The sequence below is a fragment of the Solanum dulcamara genome, chromosome 11, assembly GCF_947179165.1.
Source record: "Solanum dulcamara chromosome 11, daSolDulc1.2, whole genome shotgun sequence".
Lineage (NCBI taxonomy): Eukaryota > Viridiplantae > Streptophyta > Magnoliopsida > Solanales > Solanaceae > Solanum > Solanum dulcamara.
In genome coordinates, this window is record NC_077247.1 from 51240622 (window position 1) to 51247396 (window position 6775).

The following is a 6775-nucleotide window of genomic DNA, read 5'->3' on the forward strand; positions in this document are numbered from 1 at the left end:
TCTTCATTGAATCAATATACGTTGAATTTCAAAATGTGTTTGTTTGGCTTGATACCCAATAATCTTGGATCCAGAATTGCCAAAAAACTGACCAGGCAATCATATAAGAAGTCAATAACTTATTCCTTCAACTATTATGAGGAGCAAGACAAGGGGATGGGGCCACACATGAAGGTCCTGGGATTGTTTAGGGTGCTAATTCAAGTATAGAGAGAAAAATGGCTTTTATCAGTGGACCTAAACTTGAAGCTACTTCACCCAAATTGACTAATTTACGTAGTCAAAATCGCAACACAAAATGCGTACTGCTGTGAGCATTGCAGCATTAGCCCTTGACAAATTTAACTGCGATATGACAAATCAAACCTGTGAAGTAGCATAAAACACATATACGTTTAATAGCCATAGCAAGTTCATCATCAACAACTCGTTTTTCGATATAGGATTGGTTAAATAAAACTGCAAAAAAATTGTGCACCAGGTCGACACGACATACCTGCACATAAGATTGCTTCTAATTGTGCATGTGGTTTATGTAGCAACTTCTCAATCAACAGTTAGTTACACTATATTCTGTCTGGGCAAAAGGATGCTTGCCACAAAGAAAGAAGAAAAGAGATGATAACAAAGCATGAGGCATATTGAACCAAATCTTTCCTCATCATATTCATAGAACTCCTATCTCATTTTACCATTCTTGTAATACTAATGTACCTACCATTAAAGGCAAAACAATTATCAGACTTTCACATGTCACTTCATTTCAATTATTCAGAGGAAAGCCAGTCTTTCGTAGCGATCAAGTCAGGCAGCGCAATGGCACCAGATTTCCTCCAATCGGCAGCATCAGCAGTCTTGAACCTGTCCAACAACAAAGCATGCATCCCAAAACTTCTTGCACGTAAGTAGTCTTTCCTCAAGCTATCTCCAATTTGAAGTGCTTCTTCCGGTGCTACATTTCCTGCTTTCTTCAAAGCAATCTCAAATATCCTTGGATTTGGTTTTTCAACACCAGAAAATACGCCGAAATCCCACTCAGATCCCTGATTGTGGTCACACACACAAAACAGTTCACAACTACTTCATGGTTTTCCAGTATTTGTGGAAAAGGATTAAGATCAACCAAAAAATGTTAGAAGAAGAATGAGAACCATCGCGTATCTACCTGTTTCAAGCCTAATTCAGGAAGAATTATATCTCGATATCGATACTCAGCATTGCTGACCAACCCAACCGTAATGCCCCTCTCGCGGAGCCATCTGAGGAACGGTATAGCATCAGGAAATATGCTATAAGGTTCAGCAGAACCAAAAGTACTGTATATGCGTGTAAATATCTTCTCAAATGTCTCCTCATCATATTCATAACCTGCCTGTCAAAAGAAAGGATACTCAATATCAATAGAAACATAAAATAATTACGGTTCAGATCTTCTACAGTCATACGGAAAAGTTCTGTCACTGTTCTCTAAATTGAACAAATGGCTTCTGACATTATCTATGAAAATACTGACAACCAAATATCCCAAGATAATGTCATGCAAAATACCTTAACAAAGGAATCCCTGACACAAGTCTTTTCTTAGGAATCTTATCAGCAAATTCAAAACACGGATGCTTCTTAGCCAATTCTGCATATGCTACTTTAAAACCCTCATCAACCCGCTTATAGCTAGGACATGGCTTCCCAGCAGCTTTGACTGCCAAGCAATAAGAGTCACCCAGATCTCCTTTGTAAGCAATCAGTGTACCGGTAACATCAAGTGTGATGCAGCGTAACTTCGCTAAAATAGACATTGTAAATGATTGTACAGAAAACTCTACCCTGTGTGTTACTATTTCACAGTCCTGCATTGCAATTTTCAGCAATTATGTCATACCCATCATTAATTCAGTGACAAGCATCAATCAGATAAAGAGCAGCCATTGACACTTAAAAATTATGGTATTCCCAAACACTATGCTTAACTCCATAATATAACACATACATTTTCGAAAGCAATCTTACTAGGACACAAGTTGATGAAGGAATCCACAGAAGGGGGTTTCATTATCCCTAATAACATCAATAGACACCAGTTATCTCTTGAATGAATTTCATCTTTGGGTTTCATTATCCCAAAGATGTTCTTATGTTTGACTTGCTCAAGAATTGTATTCGGAAGGGATGTAAATCTAATATTATCTAAGCATATTACTAGTTCCATAATGTAGCGAGTGTGAAGAGCTCTTCTGAGGGGAAAATTCACTGTGAAACTGAGATCACTCCTCAAATATATCCAACCTGAATCCAGGTAACATAGGACTGAATATTCTCATATATACACATGCAAGGATATCTCCTAAAAGGGAAGAAAAAACGAAACAATCCAGGATGTTTGTCCTTGACTTAAATGCATGAGTTCACACAGACATGGTATGAGAAGAAGGAACCAATAGATCAACAGTAGGTCGATCCATGATCAAAAAAATGTTAAACCTTATGCACAGATTCCATGAACATGCAAACTACTGTATAATCCTAGCTTTCGTACATGATTAGGCATTCCTCAGGAAATTATGCCAGAACATATACATATGTATAGATAATATTCTGACCGGAAAATCCAGCAGTCAATTTAGAAGAAGTTGCAAAATCACTTAACAGCTTAGGAAGAATACTATAATTGACTAACCCATGTTCTGCCATTTCTTGCAAAACCTAATGCCTTACACTACTGAGCTGCATTAACCCTATTCACCAATTCCCCAATCCCATACTACCAAGTATCAGCTGAATGTCACATCATATGATGAATAACACCATCAGTTCAGCACAAGAAACAAGTAAATCTTTCTTGTCAAAACAAACTCGCAACCATTTGACTAATGACTATTTAATAAATCACACGCAACAGAGTAAATCCTAGTCCACACCAATTCAATTCAAGATTCAGAAACATAATAAGCTAATTTAGACTAAAAAATAATAATGAGATCATCTTCATATTGCCTCTCGGTAAGTGAGGTTCATCCAAAATGTGATAACACCAAGAAAAAGTAAAAGAGCAGCTACTGCATTAGAAAAAGAAAACTTCAGAACAGAAAACAATCAGCAGAAAATGAAAATCAAACAATCTACCTTACCAAATTAACTCATGAAGAAGCCTAAAATTTCATTTTCAAGTTCAAGAATACATACAAGCACAAAATAATAATGAGATCATCTTCATATTGCCTCTCTATAAGTGGGGTTAACTCAAAATGTGGGAACACGAAGAAAAAAAAAGCAAAAGAGCAGCTACCGCATTAGAAAAAGTAAACTTCAGAACAAGAAAACAATCAGCAGCAAATGAAATCAAACAATTACCCAGACTAACTCATGAAGAAGCCTAACATTTCATTTTTCAAGTTCAAGGATACATACAGCCACAAAATCACAAGAAATGCAGGCTTCTGAATCCAACAATGACTTCAACAATGGTCATCTTTTACACAAAAAGATCAAATTTTTACACAAGAAATGAGAAAAAAGATGGATTTGAAGCATACCCAGAGCTCAAATGGATGAAAAAGAGAATTTCTTCAATGAAATCGCTATCTTCTCCAAGTAAAATCAGTTTCTTGAAGCAGTTTTTGTATATTCAACTCAATGCATTTTCTCCTCGTGTCCGTTTTATAGTTTACTTTTAAAAGAATATTTGCACTTAAGCCCTTTAGGTTTTTTCTTTTTACCTTTTGGACCTTGTATCACAAATATTTTATACGTATTAAATTACTGTTTTTCATTTATTTATTTATTTTAGAATAATTAAATTGAACATTCTCCCAATAATTGATTTTAAATGAATATGAAATAAGAATTATTTGTCTAAATTAACACAAAAATCGTGATTTAACTATGATAATAATCAATAGTTTAAAAAAAAAAATTGTAAATGAAAGATCATAATTTAAAAAACTGATAAGGATCCACTGGAATGACTGGAGTAGTATCTTCATTAGCCGGAAGGAATTAGTCTCCACTAGCGTCATTCGAAGAACGAAGTCCACAGAAAAATTATTGCTAATTGACCGAAGTGAGAAGCAAAAATATTCTGATAAAGACGTTCCTCAGTAATATCATCATGACTTGGCAATCACTCTACTGACAGAGAACCTAAGAGCTATCGGTATTTGCTTCTATTGAATATATATATATATATATATATATATATATATATATATATATATATATATAATACTGTTGAAGGATGAAAAGGGAAGAAGAGTAATTTCAGATTGTTTGTTATGAAATTAGTTAGTTAAGCATTAGTTAGTTATTTTTTTTATTCTTTAATCAAGCTTACTATGGATAAGTGAGTGTATAAATACTCTCATCATGTATACAATCAGACTATAAAATATACTTTTTGTGTATTTGAAAAATTACAATACACTTTCTGCCTATCTCTCAATCATTGTTTTCTTCTTCCTCTCTATCTTTTATCTGATTAAGAACAAATATATTAATGAAACATTATTCAATTTATTATAACTTATGGTTAATCGGGGAAATATAATAAACATTTTTCATATGATTTTATAATTATTAAATAATCAACTAATAGAACGTGCATTAGTCCGTCAATTACTATGGTGTCATTTGATTAGTCTTTCACTAAAGCCAATTAATGTATCAAAATTAGCATAATGATACATTGTTCGATGGGTATATATGGGAGAATTAATCGTAGTATAAAATCCAGCATAGCTAATAAGAGTCTGTTTGGCATTACTGCTAAAAACTGCTTAATTTTAAAAGCGTTTTCTTAAAATAACTTTTCAGAAAAGTGTGTTTTGAAAACAAAAAAAAATTGTGTTTGGCTAATTCATTTGAAAAGTGCTTTTGATAAGCAATTGTGTTTGACTTATCTTTTTCAAAAAATGCTTTTGAGACTCAAACTACAAAAAAAGGACAAGTATATACTTTTAATAATAAGATTATTTGTAGAGAGAAATTATTTTAATTATTTATTATAAAAAATTTAATTAAATATTATCCATAGATAAAAAAATTAAATATTAATATATCATAACATGATGATTTAAAATTTAATTAAAAATATCAAGAAAAATAAATTTAAAATTCATTCCACAAATTAAATCACTACATATAAAAAGTTCATCACAAAAATAAATAAATGTAAGAGATATATTGGTAATTATGTATACATGGCAGAGATATTTTGTTTTTGAAAAAAATAAATTTTTGTTTCTCCTTTTTAAGAAGCAAAAATTTTTAGCTTCTTTTCGGTGGGTGTTCGGTTCTTCGATTCGATTTTATCAAATTTTAATTTGATTTTTCGGTGTTCGATTTTGAAAAAGTTTGCACCGAATTTCTAACCAAACTAGATCGGTTCAGTTTGATTTTTCAACTTTGGTTCGATTTGGTTCGGTGATTTTAATTTTTAACATGGCTTTTCAGTGTATATGAGAAATAAAATGAGGACAAAATCAAGTATAAGACACTTAAAAATTTAAAACCATTTTAAGTGAGAATGTGTCTCACCATGAACCACTTATTTTGGTTAAAAGACCATATTTGTCTTTGTCAAGAATATATTGTTCCTCCCAATACTGCTCGAGGAAGACAAGGACTAAGACCTAGCATACATCGGCAAAAATATGTTTGGGTTCTTCTTGAAAATTAATATTTGAAGTTAACAATTTAAATTGTAAATCTATTGCTACTTTGATTTGTTCATGAATGGTTTAATTATCTAGCTTCTTATGATCTGCTCTTGTATTTTTATTGCTCTGTAGTGTGTAGATGTCAATAGCTGAATTACAACTATTCAGCTGCGTAATTACCTTTGTTTGAAGCTGTCTGGACTCTGGTGTGCAAGTAATATATATATTTCTAGGGCAGGAAGTTTGCAAGGTGGTAGAAAGATTTTGGCCTCTGTTCAGGTGCTAAATTATTATGCTTCATTGAATTAATATACTTTAAATTTCAAAATGTGTGTGTTTGACTTTGATACTCAATAGTTTTGGATCCAGAGTTGAATATGTTGACAAGGAAAACAGATTTAGGTGATAGTATAATACAAAAAGCTTTTGGCAGTCACTATTGAAAAATGGGGAATATTCTGAAACCAGAGAGCGCAGTTATAATAAATTCACTCTTTCACCTTTTTGCGTTTTGCTTTGTCGATCAACCATTATCTTATTAAAAGTACTTTGAGTTAAAAAGAAATTAAATAGACATTACTAGCTTAATAGACAAATATTGGATTTAACTCAACCACAAAGCTAACTATTGAGAAAGAGAATTGCCAAAAAACCAACCAGGCAATCATATAAGAAGACAATAACTCGTTCCCGTAACCATTATATGAGGAGCAAGACAAGGGGATGGGGAAACACATGAAGGTGCTGGGATTGTTGACGACTATATGAACTGAGTTTAGGGTGCTAATTCAAGTAGAGAGACAAATGGCTTTTATCAGTCAACCTAAACTTGAAGCTACTCTAAACTTCACCCAAATTGGCTAATTTACATAGTTGAAATCGCAACACAAAATGCGTACTGCTATGAGCATTGCTGCATTACCCCTTTGACAAATTTAACTGGGGCATGACAAATGATTACTGGGGCTTTTATTAGCCACCTATGCAGTAGCAAAAAACATTTAGATAAGATTGCTTCTTATTGTGCAGATGGTTTATGTAGCAACTTCTCAATCAACAATTAGTTACACTATATTCTATCTGGGAGTAAGGATGCTTGCCAAAAAGAAAGAAGAAAAGACGGA

The 6775-nt window shown here is 32.8% G+C and overlaps 1 pseudogene; it reads right to left on the bottom strand.

Moving 5' to 3' along the window:
• Positions 1-478: 478 nt before the first annotated feature.
• On the bottom strand, positions 479-3600 carry LOC129874543 (uncharacterized; annotated as a pseudogene).
• Positions 3601-6775: the final 3175 nt, after the last annotated feature.